This window comes from Entelurus aequoreus, linkage group LG09, assembly GCF_033978785.1.
Source record: "Entelurus aequoreus isolate RoL-2023_Sb linkage group LG09, RoL_Eaeq_v1.1, whole genome shotgun sequence".
Classification (NCBI taxonomy): Eukaryota; Metazoa; Chordata; class Actinopteri; order Syngnathiformes; family Syngnathidae; genus Entelurus; species Entelurus aequoreus.
The window spans coordinates 23,417,350-23,434,430 of record NC_084739.1 but is presented as its reverse complement, the minus strand read 5'-3'; the positions used below and the strand labels follow the sequence as shown (position 1 = coordinate 23,434,430).

The following is a 17,081-nucleotide window of genomic DNA, read 5'->3' as shown; positions in this document are numbered from 1 at the left end:
CGCACGCACACACACACACACACACACACACACACACACACACACACACACACACACACACACACCCACACACACACACACACACACACACACACACACACACACACACACACACACACACACACACACACACACACACACACACACACACACACACACTTATACGTTAGGTCAGGAAAAAACACAGGGGCTATTTCATCCCTACAAGCCTGTTTCCCTGCTCTTCAGGGGATTTTATAAGATAGCCCCTGTGTTTTTTCCAGAAATATATATATATATATATATATATATATATATATATATATATATATATATATATATATATATATATATATATATATACTGTATATATAGTCAAATTCTCTGTGGTTTATGTTCAATATCAGGGTAGAGCGGAATATACGTCAGAGCAGGGCAATCTGCTAAACAGGCTTGTAGGGATGAAATAGCTTCTGTGTTTTTCCTGACCTAACGTGTGTGTGTGTGTGTATGTGTGTATATATATATATATATATATATATATATGTATATATATATATATATATATATATATATATTAGTGAGTAAATGTGAGCGTGAATGTTGTGTTGGCCCTGTGATGAGGTGGTTGTCCAGGGTGTAGCCCGCCTTCCGCCCGAATGCAGCTGAGATAGGCGGGACAAGTGGTAGAAAATGGATGCATTTATTATATATATATATAAATATATATACATATATATATATATACAGTATATACATATATTTATATCTCAGGACATGAAAACCTAGACATGTAGGAATTGTAGCTGCCTGCTAAATAATATGATACATTTAAATTAGATTAAACAATGAAATACATTATTTGCATCTTGAGCGGAGTAAGTGCAACCTCCCTCCCATGCACTTTCAGCGGTCAAACAAAATCAAAAGAAAAGTGGTTTCATTGTGGATGCACTGCATGACTGTTTTTAAAAAAGGCCCTAAAAGGTGGTAGATGTCTCTTGCTTGTTTGAAAAAATTGCAAAATGTCATAAGTAGGAGCATGATGACATGACTGTGCAGTAAATGAGAGTGTCTACGCCAGGGGTCGGCAACCTTTACCACTCAAAGAGCCATTTTGGAAAGTTTCACAAATTAAAGAAAACAATGGGAGCCACAAAAAAATGTTGAAAATTTAAAATGAAAAACACCGCATACAAAGCTTAAATTGCTTTGCGCTATGTTAACCAGGGGTCTCTTGACACACGCACCGGCACGCATCTCAATATGGAAATGTAATGTTAGTGCGGCCCGCGACTTTCAATTGAATGGCGCTTGATAGCGTCTTTCTTGCCAAGCCTCTCATTTTTTCCGGGAGACTCACGAATATCAGGGCGTGATGGCACTGCTTTTAGCGCCCTCTACAGCCTGCCCAAACACCGTACCTGCTTGGCCACATGTAGAATGCAGCTTTTGCTTGCCCACGTAAGTGCCAGCAAGGCATACTTGTTCAACAGCCACACAGCTTACACTGACGGTAGTCGTACAAAAACAACTTTAACACTGTTACGTTACAAATATGCGCCACACTTTGAACCCACACCAAAATAGAATGACAAACACATTTCTGGAGAACATCTGCACTGTAACACAACATAAGCACAACACAACAAATACCCAGAATTCCATGCAGCCCTAACTCTTCCGCTCAACCGACACACAGAGAGGGGGGTGGGGGGGGGGTTGATGTGTGGGGTAGTTTGGTGGTAGCGGGGGTGTGTAATGTAGACCGGAAGAGTTAGGGCTGCATGGGATTCTGGGTATTTGTTGTGTTGTGTTACGGTGCGGATGTTCTCCAGAAATGTGTTTGTCATTCTTTTTTGGTGTGGGTTCACAGTGTGGCGCATATTTGTAACGTAACAGTGTTAAAGTTCTTTTTGTATGACTACCGTCAGTGTAAGCTGTGTGGCTGTTGACCAAGTATGCTTTGCTGTCTCCTACGTGTGCAAGTAAAAGCAACATATGCGGCCGGGCTGGCACGCTGTTTGTAAATGCTATAGGGTACAATTAATGCAGTGCCATTAGGGCACGCCCTTGATTAAGTCATTAGAGTGAAGATAGGATAATATTTGCCCTGGGAGATTTCTAGGAGAGGCAGTCTCCTGGGAAAATCGGGGGGGTCGTTAAGTATACTGGGAAAACCGGGAGGGTCGGCAAGTATGCAGCTGAGTCAGAGTGGTCAAAGCGGCTCCGGAGCCGCGGGTTGCCGACCCCTGGTCTACGCGGTGATGCCCCATATTGTACATGCAAACATCTCATTTATTAGTAAGGCGGTCTGCACCACTTTTAAATTGCACATGCAGTGTTAGTAAATCACAACCAACACGGCCACTAATAATAGTACACCTTATTTTATATTTTGGATCTTAGTAAATCAGGCCCTATGTGTTTTGTTTACGCCTTCATCCTTGATTATGTTATTTCTGCGAAGAATTTGAAGAAATGAGCAAAATACCCACAAGGGGAGAAAGTCTGAGTCAGAACCTGTGGAACAATATTTTGTACATCACGTGTTGTACAAGGTGTTGCCATGGTGGTGTAACCGGGATTTTGCGGGTGCTGGAGCAGACACCAGTAGCGTGATCAAAGGAACATTTTGGCCTCCGTAGATGCAGCGTTTTCACCCAGACTATGCGGCTTCTTTCTGGAGTGGAGCAGAAACGATTGTGACTACGTTATGGAGCTCAACATAATTTATATCATAAACCCAGAAGTGTGAGTCCGCTTTACGCTCGCAGAATGGAAGAACACACCCGCGCTCAAAAAGCAGAGAAAAAGAAGATACGCCGTTAGTATTTTATTTTGTGACCTTGTCCACTGATGTTTTATCACTGGAATGGTAACTTGAGTTGAGCGGAGTTGTGCTTGAGAAAATGTTGAAAGAACATAAATTGATACTTGACTCGTCTCTAGGAGAAATTCAAATTTTCAGCAGCTTTACAAGGGGTAGTAACACACAGTGGCATGTAATGTTTTTTAAAAAAAAGTATTAAAAATGTCATAATAAGCCTAAGAAAAGCGGGGGTGTATATTGTAGCCCGGAAGAGTTAGGGCTGCATGGGATTCTGGGTATTTGTTTTGTTGTGTTTATGTTGTGTTACGGTGCGGATGTTCTCCCGGAATGTGTTTGTCATTCTTGTTTGGTGCATGTTCACAGTGTGGCGCATATTTGTAACAGTGTTAAAGTTGTTTATACGGCTACCCTCAGTGTGACTTGTATGGCTTTGATCAAGTATGTCTTGCAGTCACTTACGTGTGCCTGCAGAAGCCGCATACAACATGTGACTGGGCGGGCACGCTGTTTGTATGGTGAAAAAGCGGACGCAACGACAGGTGCCATCACGGCACGCCCTTAATATTGTTGTCCGGGTGAAAATCGGGAGAAATTCGGGAGAATGGTTGCCCCGGGAGATTTTCGGGAGGGGCACTGAAATTCTCCCGGAAAAATCGGGAGGGTTGGAAAGTATGTTCACGGGGTAGTCTCCTGAAATGGTTTTTACTTCACAGGTGTCATAGTTTTGATGCCTTCAGTGACAATCTACAATGTAAATAGTCATGAAAAATAAAGAAAACACATTGAAATGAGAAAGTGTGTCCAAACTTTTGGCCTGTACTGTACATATATTATAATAAGTTGTGGCTTGTGCAGCCTTTTGAGACATTTGTGATTAAGGGGTTATGTAAGTAAACTTTGATTGATTGATTGATTGAAGGAAACACAGGCTACAGTGTCTATGTATCATCAAATGTATATTTATTTTTTGCTCGTAATGTTAACCATATCAGTTTTGAAGTAATCATGGACCAGGGTGACAAACACATTCAATTAAGTGATCAAAATGATAGTTTTATATATCTTAATCAACACTGTTAATGCGGGGAAATGGGCTCTAGTTCGGTAGATGACGTTACACCGAGAGGGGCAGCATATCGAGTCTGACATTCCAAGTAGACTGAGTTAACTACCGATTACTCAAAAACTAATTGATAGTATGAAAAATGCCTGCCAGATTCATTTTCAGTAGCAACAAATACACAAGGAGAATTTCATCCCGAAAAAAATGGGGCTGCACTATCCTCAGGGTTCGTACACCTTTTCCATAGCCAAATTCAAGCACTTTTTAAGGACTTTCAAAATAAATCTTCCAGTTTTTCCAGTACCCCTCAAAAGGCAAAGATCAGTGTGAATCAATCCATAGCCTTGTTGTTTGAAGTCACCAAATGCTGTCTGTCGGAAAAATACGGAAAATCTTCTAAAATCGAAGCCTAACATTGAACCAGCAGTTATTAACTGAATGGGGCATAGAGAATGAAGCAGCGTTTCTGTAGACTATTCAATGTCGTTGGTGTTTGCAAACGTGTCTCCATTTGTGTTGTTTTTCAAATGTCTTGCTCTTTTTCTTACTTACAGAACTCAATGACATCGAACAGCACAGATTGATTAACACCTAAGTTATTTGTGCTTGTAAACCGCATAATGTGATATAAATACACGCCCCCTCAAAATGTCACTTTCACTCATTTATTCCAAAAAATTGTTCCACATTAATATAAGGATAATAAATTAAAGGAAATGTTTTTGTTTCTCTCACAACACCTCAGTCACCTTTCATTAAACATATCTAGCCTTATAACTGTGGCTATGATAACAAATTAACAAAAAGACAAAAGTTAACTTTTTTTGCTTTCACTGAGGTAGCCAGACAAGTGAAGTAGACAACGGAAATAATAGAGCAAGAAATGCATACAACCATGTTGTGTAAAAACTACAAAATCATTCATATTCATTTAGGTGTAAGTTGTGAAAAAAGGTTACAAATTATACATTACATGACCTTCACAGTACAAACAAGTCCAATAATGTAACCATTTTAATGCAATTAACCAACACGACAACATGCAACTTGTTTGCTTTAACTGAGGTAGTCAGACAAGTTAAGTAGACCAGTGTTTTTCAACCTTTTTTGAGCCCAGGCACATGTTTTGCGTTGAAAAAATCCAGAGGCACACCACCAGCAGAAATCGTCATATTTTAGTGGCTTTTTCTCTTTTTTTGGTATTTTCCTGTAGCAGTTTCATGTCTTCCTTTGAGCGATATTTCCCGCATCTACTTTGTTTCAGCAATCAAGGATATTTCAGTTGTTTTTATCCTTCTTTGTGGGGACATTGTTGATTGTCATGTCATGTTCGGATGTACTTTGTGGACACCGTCTTTGCTCCACAGTAAGTCTTTGCTGTCGTCCAGCATTCTGTTTTTGTTTACTTTGTAGCCAGTTCAGTTTTAGTTTCGTTCTGCATAGCCTTCCCTAAGCTTCAATGCCTTTTCTTAGGAGCACTAACCTATTGTTTATTTTTGGTTTAAGCATTAGATACCTTTTTACCTGCACACTGCCTCCCGCTGTTTCCGACATCTACAAAGCAATTAGCTACCGGCTGCCACCTACTGATATGGAAGAGTATTACACGGTAGCTCTAGACAGCACCGACACTCAACAACAACACATAGTTTGCAGACTATAATTACTAGTTTGCAAAAAATATTTTTAACCCAAACAGATGAAATTAGATCATCTCCCACGGCACACCAGACTGTATCTCACGGCACACTAGTGCGCCGCGGCACAGTGGTTGAAAAACACAGAAGTAGACAACCAAAACAATGGGGCAAAAAATACATCGAACCATGTTGGATTTCCGTTTTGCATACTTTGCAGCAGGCTACACGTGGATTTGGTCCACGTTTTATCCAACGTTTGTATTTGTCATTTCCCATCCAATGTTCATTAAAACGCCAACCTCCCGGCATGATGGACCGATGCACCACTGTCCTCTTGGGGGCGACACAGAGCCCTATATACGCTCTGGCATGACAACAACCTAATCCTAATGTAAGGGCTAATGTAAGATCAAGCGTGTAGCTTTCATTTTTAAGGGAACTTATTTAATTGTTTTCCATTTTATAATTAGCCTATTGAGTCAGACTGCCGAGAAATATGATGAACATTTCCAAGCACTTCGCCCAAAATTAAAGCATTTTTCAAACCTTGAAAACACAACATTAAAAATCTAAGCATTTTCAAGGTTTTTAAGCACCCGTACGAACCCCGTATTCTGCAATCAATGTGAATGATGATTTGAGTTGAGATAGTGATTATCTGTGCCATTTTTTTTCCCACACATGCACACACCATGTTTTTTTAATTAACAGTATTATTAGACTAATTATTGTCTTGTTCCGCTTTAAATACATGCAAACTGTTCTTTCTGCCATTCCTCATGGGAGGTTTTAGAAGGAGAGTTGACGGGAGAAAAAAAATAAAAGAGTAGCCTGCATGTAATAAAGACAAGAAAAATCCATTAAAAATAATGCTGCCGCTTCTACTGCAAGCGGACTAATAATCTGTGTGAAACCGAGTAAAACGGCAGTGTTTGTTTGCGATGCAACTTGGTAAGTAAAATAAAACAATTGCCATTATTTATAAATGCAATTAGATGTTAGTGTGAATCAAAATCAGCTCAACTCATTATTGTCTTAATAGCTGCCAACACAAGTGAGCGTTGACATAATCGTGTCTTTGCGGTAGTGTAGTGTCAGCATTCATTGAGGGAGAAATTACAAAGTTTGTAATTCTCAAAATCTAGAGTGACATTGGGAAGCGGAGCACGATTGCTCTCGCCTTGGGAACGTTTTACAACATAAGGAGCCCAAACACACTTCCAAGATAACAAGTGGCTTGTGGAGGAAGGTGATACAGTGGCCAAGTATGTCTGCAGACTTGAACCTAATTGAGCACTGGTGGACCACCCTCAGGCCCAAAGAAGGTGGAGGAGCGCTGTGTTCATTATTCTCAGTTTTTTGTATTCTTTCCAGTTTGCGCTCCTATTTTCTTAGTTCCACTTGCTTTGTTGAAAATGCTAGGGTAAGTCAGCAACCCGCGGCTATAGAACCACATGCGGCTCTTTAGTGCCGCCCTAGTGGCTCCCTGGAGCATTTTTAAAAAAGGATTGAAAATGGAAATATATTTTGTTTTAGTATGTTTTTTGTTTCAGGACAACCATGACACGAACCTTCCCAATTGTTAGAAAAGCTCACTGTTTAATATGTTTGTGTGTATGCTTCACTCATGAGAGTATTTGGTGGACATCGTTTTGTCCAACTAATTTTAGCGGTTCTTTTTGTCCACCAAACATTTTATTCTGTGTGTGAATGCACAAAGGTGTACTTTGTTGATGTTATTGACTTGTTGGAGTGCTAACCAGGCATAATCGGTTAGTGAATGACTGCAAGCTAATCAATGATAACATGCTATTTAGGCTAGCTGTATGTACGGATTGCATCATTATGCCTCATTTGTAGGTATATTTGAGCTCATTTAATATCCTTTACTTTTATCCTCTTTGTATATAATTTAGATTAAATTAGATTTAGATGTATTGGTCCCCGTTGGGGAAATTCATTTTCACTGCCGTACATTTAAACAATAGACATTACACATCACGAACAAAAATAAAAAAAATACATCATACATGACCAACACATTTACAGGCTTGTCAGACAGGTCGGCCGGGCCTGCTGTTTAGGGCGGCTATAGCTGCAGGGACAAAGCTTTTCCCGAGGCGGGCCCTCCGGAATTTGATGGTTCTGTACCTGTATGTATCTGTAGTGGGGTGATGTATTGGTGTAGTGGGTGAGTGATATCCTGGACAATCGTGTTTGCCAGTCGAATGATGGACCTGTGGTTTAAATCTGAAATGTTGGGTGTGGGTAGGCCGATGATTTTAGCTGCTATGTTTGTAATGCGTGTCAGTTTGGTCCGGTTGGTTACAGAAAGCATAGTGAAAAAACATGGGGAACCGTACATAAGGATGCGTTGAACAATGCTTTGGTAAAGTAATAACAGGAGGTGAGGTGCAACGTATAGTCCTTTAAGTTTACGGATTTAGTTTTGCATGTCTCATGACACATTATCTGGATGTAATATTGGCTGCATTTCAGATAGTTGTTTGTGTGCCATGTTGTTCAAGACCACAGCAAACATTACAGAGCTTGCCAAAGATCGTAATCTATTAAAAGAAGACAGCCTGCCATTTCTCTCAACTTGGACACACACATCTATACCTTTGACCATTAAAAGCCAGTCATTTCCAGGAGTTATCTCACCTTCTGAGTAGCCTCTAATTTACTAATGGTTTCTAATGTTGTAAAAATGTGTAGAATAAATATTAAATTTCAACATTTCTGTCAACTAAGATTTGCTTCAGCCTGCGACAGTCATTTTGATAGTAGGCTATTATAGCTAATATAGACACTTATATCATGTTTTGACTTCATTATAACACTTATAAAAATAAGGCTTTTAATTTTTTGCGGCTCCAGACAGATGATTTTTTTTGTATTTTTGGTCCAATATGGCTCTTTCAACATTTTGGGTTGCCGACCCCTGTGCTAGGGGGTTACTCTACTTCTGTTGTGAGAGCAGTTCTCTTCACCTGTTTCATTTAGACCTAATTCACCATCAGGGGGGTTATCTTCCAGCGTCATTTTTCAGATGGCGCTTGTACTTTATTTGTACATTCTGCACATAGATGCTGGTATTCTTTTTTTTTCATGCATTATTTTGCCTGCCTTGTTCCTAATATAATATTTTTTACCTACACACCACTTACTTGTCTCTGCATCCTGGGGTTACGGCAACAACGCCAATGCCCACACAAAACAACAACAACAAAAAAACATAGTACACGTTCTTTCATGTTTTTTTGTTTTTTTTGCAATCAGTGCAATTAGCCCCTCCTAGCTTTTAGCTACTCTGTCACTGACCTGGAAGTGAGAGTGCATCCATGTTTTAATCCAATCTATGATAGCTATGAGGAATGTTTACCAATGAGATAACCAGAATTGCATTGTACCATAATAATATTGTCACATGCTTCACTTCATGTTGACAATTACCTTGATAATGCATACTCTAAAGTCTAGTTTGCCTTGTTCTATTGCTGCGCAGTACCTTTCCATGAAATAACTATACACCTTTTCCAATGTCTGTTTGCTATTAATCCATGAAAAAAGGAAAAACACAGCATGGGTTGAATAAAAAGACTTATATGCTCACGATATAAGCTACTTATGTTTTTGAAATACAACATAAACTATATTGGTAATTAAGGATGTAATGATATCAAAATGTCATAGTGCAATATTGTCAAGGTATTAAAGTCACTGTACGACATTATTGTGGTATTGCCCCCCTCCAAAACATTTAAAAAAAAAGGCTTGGTAACACTTCTATAGTGTAAGATAAGATAAACACTTACTGTAATTGAACACAACACAATGCTCAAACGATCTAATCTTATTTATTACTACAAATATGTATTTTTAAGTGCAAAGAATAGTGCTAGAACATCCACTGTTACAAGCAAATATATATATATATATATATATATATATATATATATATATATATATATATATATATATATATATATATATATATATATATATATATATATATATATATATATATATATATTTATGTTTTATTGTTTTGTTTTGTTTTTGTTTTTAATGTAATATATTCTGTTTTTATATGTTTAAATGGATCTTAAGGTCTGCAATAAAGATTGATGATGATATATTCAGCTATGACTTTTTGAGAAGCAGAGTCCTCTACAGTGGCCATTTTTTATATCCATCCATTTTCTACCGCTTGTCCATTACATTTGTGGAAAATGCTGTTTGTCAGAAATGCTAACTGACAATTTCCCTTTTTTTCAATGTAAATACCTCATAAATACCTCCCACCGGATGCTTGGAAACGCTTGATACAAACTAAAGCAGACTTTATTACCTCCGCCAAAGAGCATATGTTTTCACCCAGGTTTGATTGTCTATTTGTTAGCAGCATATCTCAAAAAGTTAGAAAAAAATCTAAAAAAAATAAAAATAAATACAAATAAAAATCCTCTAATCGACTGGGAAAATTGTTCTCCCGAATGCTTCCTCTTTTTCTTCCACTTTACTACGTTCCATGCCTCGACCTTGCCGGATTTTGGGAGATGCAGTTTGTTCTCAGACCGGCCAAGGCGAAAGTGCCAGAAAACTACACTCACCAAGGTTTCGTTTGATACCCGCAGACGTCACAGCACTGTTGTGAGAATTTCAAAACCGCAATACTGCGGTATCTACAATATTGTTATGTCCCTATTGTTAATTCACTTCAATCACACAGTCTGCTCAAGTCAATAAGCAGACTCATTTCATTCATTTACCGCCCTCACAAAAACGATAGCAGAAGAAAGATTTAGCCCACTCACACGGCAAATTGTTGTTATTATCTAGCTAGATTTTGATCAAACAGGTCAAAGAGTATCTGCTGGTCAAAGGCCAACAAGCTGATGTAAGCAGAAAAACGCTGCCACAACCTTGCTGAGCGTTGCACTCAGTGAAACCCAAAGACATAGCTCTGTAATTCAGAGAGATCGATCAAGGATATGGATTCATAACTCAACCAAAAATACATCCATCCCCAGTAGATAGCACCTTTGTACTGCTTGGGATAATGTTTTAATGCAATAAAGCCTATAGACTGCTACATTGCAGAGTCAGCAACGGCGGAGAACCATAAGACTTCAATCACTCCTCCTATTTGTCTCCTCTGGAGGAGAAATAGTGAGTATTCTGTGCCAGATCTGGGCACAGGCGAGTGGTTTGATGAGTTAAAAGGTTAACAGAAGACAGCCAATTTGCAGGCCATTGTGCATGCTGGATATGACCGCCAGTGTGTCTCAGCGGCACATCAGTCACTTGCCATTCAACACTGCCAGACACTCAACGCTCCACAAACCCGGACTTTTTCTTATGTCTACCTCCCGGTGGCATGTTATAACTATATTTTCCTCAAATCATTTTCAGCCTGGCTCCAATATCAGGATATTAGATTGAAAAGACCAAAAAGAAAGAAGCACCTGCTGACTTTGCTCCAACAACGCTTTTCACCTGAAACTCGAAAGGAGGGAAAAAAATAAATTGTGGTAAATTTGTGGTATCATCCAAAACTAACGTAAAGTATCAAACAGAAGAATAAGTGATTATTACATTTTAACAGAAGTGTAGATAAAACATGTTAAAAGAGAAAGTAAGCAGATATTAACAGTAAATGAACAAGCAGATTAATAATTATTTTCCTAGCACTTGTCCTTTGTGACAGTTTGACCCCACACTGTCACTGTTTGACCTTAAACTTCCTTACAAACCGTGCACATTTGTTAGGAAGCTCAACATGGACAAACTACAAACATTCAATCTTGTTAGCCAGTGAAAAGCATGTGCTAGTGATGGGTCCGGCAACACCGATGCATCGGCGCATGCGTCGAGCTCATAGAGCGATACCCTGTGTCGGTGCGCGTATCGCTTTTAGAAAGTCACGTGACCGAACACGAGCTGTTTTGGTCACGTGACCGCTCATGAGCTGTTCTGGTCACGTGACCGCTCATGAACTGTATCGCACTGACGCCTGCGCGCCAAACTGTGTTTATTAGGAAGCGGCGCAATGCGTGTTGTTGACGAACACCGTTAGGGCCGCTTGTTGTCACTGTCACTCAAAGTTGCATTTCAAAATTACACAGAATAAATGTGTTTATTTTGTTTAGAGATGGGTTTGATTTGGTGCGCGGCATATATTGGCTGTGCGGCGCACGGTGTGCGCGGAGGACGTTTGAGCACTGCGCAATTGCGCAGGCGCGCACCTTAGAGGGAACGTTGCTCACAGGGCACAGAGGAGGCGTCAGTGCGATACAGTTCGCGTATCGGTCATGTGACCAAAGCAGCTCATGATCGGTCACGTGACTTTCTAAAAGCGGTACGCGCACCGACACAGGGTTTCGCTCTATGAGCTCGACGCATGCGCCGATGCATCTGTGTTGCAGGACCCATCACTACTGTTACTAGAGAAGGTACAGGAATGACGGCGTGGCGAAGTTGGTAGAGTGGCCGTGCCAGCAATCGGAGGGTTGCTGGTTACTGGGGTTCAATCCCCACCTTCTACCATCCTAGTCACGATACATGTTCACATTATTTGACTGTATCTAAAAAAGATAAAAATATATTTTTATTTAAATGAAGATATGAAATAATCCTAAATGAAATACAATGACTTGGTTTATATTATTGTATATACTAGGTCATAAAATCAGTGTCAGTTGAGTCGGTCCATAGGTTGCCTGTAGGGATTTTTAATGTCCAGCAGATGTCAGTGTTTAGTGACACAGTATCGACACAGTATCAATACAGTTTTGCAATGTGTCGAAACGCTTCATGACGCCTCATCAACCCATCACTAGCATGTGCGCAACAAACAAATTGTTACCTGTCACTCACCATGGCTCTGAACAGTTGACTAAAAGAGTCAGGGTGGGGTTGAGGGCTTTATATAGGTGAACACACCTGCATTCACTAATTAGGCCAAATTTGGGTCGAACCATGATCCTCAAAAGCTGGGTGTTACAGAAGGACACTGGTAATTTAAAAGTGATGTTGTCTCAGCCTGAATACACTGTGTACAAAAATGACTGCTCTACACATGCAAAAGTATTATGTGAATACCAGAGGTGTGGACTCGAGTCACATGACTTGGACTCGAGTCAGACTCGAGTCATGAATTTGATGACTTTGGACTCCACTTGACAAAATGTAAAGAGACTTGCAACTCGACTTAGACTTTAACATCAATGACTTGTGACTTCACTTGGACTTGAGCCTTTTGACTTGACATGACTTGCTACTTTCCCCAAAACCCAAAGATTAAAAAGTTATTTGGGAGCGCGCCGCTCCGTATTTTTCATTTTCTTCGTCTGTGTCTATCAGCGTGTTGTTCCTGTCAGCTGGTATGCTCTCAGTACAACAGCCAATCAAATTAGATCTACGTTGTTTTCATCACACAGCATTCATCCAATCAAATTGCAGGATAACCACCGAACAAGAGTTGTCAAACAATACGGCAGTGAGAAACAATTATGCCAAAGTTAATTTCGTTCGGGTATTAAAACTACGACTTGGTCAACAAAAAACTAATTGCCGTATGCAAATCACGCAGTTCGAATATTACAGACGGAGACGCAACAACTTCCAACTTCGTTCGACATTTGAAGTTGCACAAAGGGTAAGTTTTGAATGTAAGATAACGTTTATTGGCTAAGTAACGTAACTTTTATTTGCTGTGTAGTTAAATCAGTGAGGCTGTAAACTCACTGCTAACGTTATAACCTTAGACATCTTATAAGGGTACGCAGCATCGAGCGCTACTGCCTACAGGCGCAGACGAGACGCGGGGCCGCCATCTTGGAGTGGTGATCCGCTCCACTCAGTGCAATTCATTTGGCAGGAGCAATGAACTGTCAGCGCATTTAATTCATCTTACCTCACTGAATACCACTCATTTTCACACGCTTTTTTGTCATACGTGTAGCTATGATAAAGGACACATGTTTTGGCGTGTTTTATTATTCATAGTTTGCTTAACAGTAATATAATATTCTTATACGCTATAAGAGAAAGGGGAAAAAAACGGTCAGCTATTTTTAAATTGAAGAAACAATATGATTAGGTTATGTATACATGCGTATATCCTACATAAACAATGTATGAATACATATATATATATATATATATATATATATATATATATATATATATATATATATATATATATATATATATATATATATATATATCTTATAGACTGTATCTCTGTTGCTGCAGCAGCAGAGAGTCTGTCTTGGCACTTTGTATTGATATTTTGTATTACATTCTTCCCTTAAATGATCATGTTTACAGTCATTGTTTTATATGTATTTTTTATGTATGTCGCTTTGGATAAAAGCGTCTGCCAAATACTTCAACATAAACATATATAAACACCTGAAAGTCTTTATCAGCTAAAACCACCAATCTGTTTCACTGGATTCAGAATAAAACCAAATTCTGTCTTACCCAACAATGTTAGTATTTGAATATTGTTACTTGAAGACTTATTCCTGGTTACAATTATACTGTTAAGAAAGTATTGTCTTATATTTTGCCTAAAATGAGAATGCATCATAATCAGTGGCGGCTGGTGAATTTTGTTTTAGGTGGGGCTGAAAGTTTGTAAACCAAACCCCTGTAGGGGGGTCATCCTCCCCCAGAAGATTTCTTTGTGATTTTCACATACAAATATTGAAGATCTTTGCTCCTTCTCAACTCTGTGGTAATATTATTTTCATAAAATACAACCAATAGTACATTAATGTTAAATCTTACTTGTGAAAAGTAATCCCCCGATTCCTATTTTCAATAGTCCGCTCATTTGAGTAGGAAAACGCTGAACACCATCTTTATTTTCTACCTGTCAACTGTCACTACTTCAAGATGGCGGCCAAATTGCTCACGTCACAGCAACCAATGCTGCTTCTACTTATAAGATGTCTATGGTTATAACGTCATTGCAAACACGGCAATCTGTTGCGTCCACTGCAGTTCGCTACCTTATTCATACTTTTTGCCAAGTGATTTTTTTAAGCAGGGTTGCATGAGGTACCTAGACAAAACGTTACGTTAGTCAATGTATCACACACAGTAACGTAAGGTTAAAATGTATACTATATTAACAATATGTGTACATATTGCATAGGGCCCTGACATCTAAAAAGTACAACTCTGTTCATTGTTTTGTTCATGTTTTTGTTATGTTTTTCATATGTACGCACATATAAACACACATACAGTACGAGATGAGATCAATGAGATAAGGTAAGAACAGGATAGAAACTGCTGTGGAACTAGTTACAATGCAATATTCCATGGAAATACAATGTTAACACTTTTGTGCAAATAAGTACAGTTGCACTTGTTTTTTCAAATGTGTTTATTCTGTAAAAGAATGAGTTAAATGTTTAAAATTACTGGATAATAGTGCTATTATGAAGTGCAATGTCAGCACTTTTTTTCCCCTGCAATTTCAAATGCACTTGTTTTAATAAATAAATGCAGCGTTTTAAAAGCATACACAATCTGTGTAAATATATTAGTCTGTGGTTAAAAGGACTTGAAAGGACTCGAAATTCAAAATGCAGGACTTGGGACTTGACTTGAGACTTTCCAGTCTTGACTTTGGACTTGACTCGGGACTTGCCTGTCTTGACTCGGGACTTGACTCGAGACTTGAGGGCAAAGACTTGAGACCTACTTGTGACTTGCAAAGCAATGACTTGGTCCCACCTCTGGTGAATACTTTTTAGACATGTGATGGTTATTTATGGTGCAATTTACAAAATAACTGTTTTCTTAATTCCCCCTGTCAAATTGGTCCCAGCTAGTGGGTGGGGCTATGGGCTATTTAAATTGGAAAATGCCATTTTCTGACAGTCTGCTGTCTGTCACTGCCAGAGGAGGTCCGCTGTCCTGAGCAGGAGTTTCGGTCTCCATGCATCATCTACTGAGAATGTGGGTGCTTTGTTACTTCCTGTTCACTAGTGATGGGTTGATGAGGCGTCATGAAGCGTTTCGACACATTGCAAAACTGTATTGATACTGTGTCGATACTGTGTCACTAAATACTGACATGTGCTGGACATTAAAAATCCCTACAGGCAACCTATGGACCGACTCAACTGACACTGATTTTATGACCTAGTATATACAATAATATAAACCAAGTCTTTGTATTTCATTTAGGATTATTTCATATCTTAATTTAAATAAAAATATATTTTTAACTTTTTTAGATACAGTCAATAAATAATGTGAACATGTATTGTGACTAGGGTGGTAGAAGGTGGGGAATGAACCCCAGTAACCAGCAACCCTACGATTGCTGGCACGGCCACTCTACCAACTTCGCCACGCCGTCATTCCTGTAACTTTGTCTAGTAACAGCATTCAATGATTAAAATCAATAAATTAATATTAATAATAAATGACAGTAAAATAAGCACACGTATGACTGAGGAGTCATAGTGTAACTTTGTGTGGTGTTTGAGTTGTCCGACTTTTTGTGTGGCCATAAACGCACCAGTGGCTTAGTGGTATGCGTGTTGGTGACAGGTGACAAGTTGGTTTTGGCCTGGTTTGTACGGCAGAAAATGACTAGTTTTTCGAGATAGAAGTTTTTTACTCATATATTTGCTGTGCGCAGAGGACGCTTGAGCAGTGCGCAATTGCGCAGGCGCGCACCTTAGAGGGAACGTTGCTCACAGGCCACAGAGGAGGCATCATTGCGATACAGTTTGCGTATCGGTCATGTGACCAAAACAGCTCATGATCGGTCACGTGACTTTCTAAAAGCGGTACGCGCACCGACACAAGGTATCGCTCTATGAGCTTGACACATGCATCTGTGTTGCAGGACCCATCACTACTGTTCACCTTTTGACACTTTTTGTGATTTCAATAAATGTTTGTAAACTGTTAATTGCGTGCCTTGCCATCCTTGATTTGAAAGCCTGGTTTGCAAAGGTTACATTACCTTCACCCGAGGCGGGGAGTGACATCCTTTATAATGTTGACAAAATAATGGAATGATAAATGACACAATATGTTACTGCATATGTCAGCAGACAAATTAGGAGTCTTTACTTACTACTAAAAGACAAGTTGTCTAGTATGTTCAGTATTTTATTTAAGGACTAAATTGCAATAAGAAACATATGTTTAATGTACCGTAAGATTTTTTGTTAAAAAAAAGCCAATAATGCAATTTTTTTGTGGTCCCCTTTATTTAGAAAAGTACCGGAAAGTATAGAAACATTTTTGGTACCGGTACCAAAATATTGGTATCGGGACAACACTAGTGCAGTCTATTGAAGACGTCTTGCGGAAACACTGTCCGCATATTTTACCAGTTAAATGAATCATTGAAACAACACAATCAAAGCTTTTGTCTATTAAATGAATCAATATAATCGCAGAATTGTTGCATCCCTATATGTTAAATGTTTGACTCTACAATTTACTGTTTTAATGCACATAATTTTCTATGGGCAAAACAGAACAGTAGAAATCCTAATATATTATACATTGATATAAA

General features: G+C 39.0%; 1 protein-coding gene across 16 annotated transcripts in view; it reads right to left on the bottom strand.

The window, feature by feature from the left end:
• LOC133657258 (neurexin-1a-like) overlaps nt 1–17,081 on the bottom strand; it is a 623,384-nt gene that overhangs the window by 357,081 nt on the left and 249,222 nt on the right. The gene's annotated exons all lie outside the window — the stretch shown is intronic.